The sequence below is a fragment of the Ceratosolen solmsi genome, unplaced genomic scaffold, assembly GCF_000503995.2.
Source record: "Ceratosolen solmsi marchali unplaced genomic scaffold, CerSol_1.0 scaffold7, whole genome shotgun sequence".
Taxonomy (NCBI): domain Eukaryota; kingdom Metazoa; phylum Arthropoda; class Insecta; order Hymenoptera; family Agaonidae; genus Ceratosolen; species Ceratosolen solmsi.
Window position 1 is genome coordinate 12,644,604 of NW_011948413.1, and position 365 is coordinate 12,644,968.

Genomic DNA, 365 nt, shown 5'->3' on the forward strand with positions numbered 1-365 from the left:
CGGGAATTTAAAAAAAAAAAAAAAAAAAAAAAAAAAAAAAATTACGTGGTAAATGAGGTTCGCACGAAGTGGAATCATTTGCTTAATTATCGATGATGATGGCCAAGTTTTCTTGGACTTCGAGTGTCCTCGTGCACGTATGCGCTGTGGCTCCGGCTTTTACGAGAGGATGAAAGAAGGCAAAGTGTAAGTAAAACAGCGAAGCGTCAAATCATTCGCTTCCTTTTATTATTTATACTCCACGCCGAGATTTCGAGTTTCACGGAAGGTGGGGGGAGGGGGGCTAAGGTATCCTGCGATTGTTCGTCACATAGGGATGTAATAACCGTTATGTCGGGACGGCGGTGGGGGATGACGACCGTCCG

The 365-nt window shown here is 44.4% G+C and overlaps 1 protein-coding gene across 1 annotated transcript in view; it reads right to left on the bottom strand.

Annotated features, from left to right (window-relative positions):
- Positions 1-365, bottom strand: part of dally (division abnormally delayed protein) — a 165,859-nt gene that overhangs the window by 4,400 nt on the left and 161,094 nt on the right. The gene's annotated exons all lie outside the window — the stretch shown is intronic.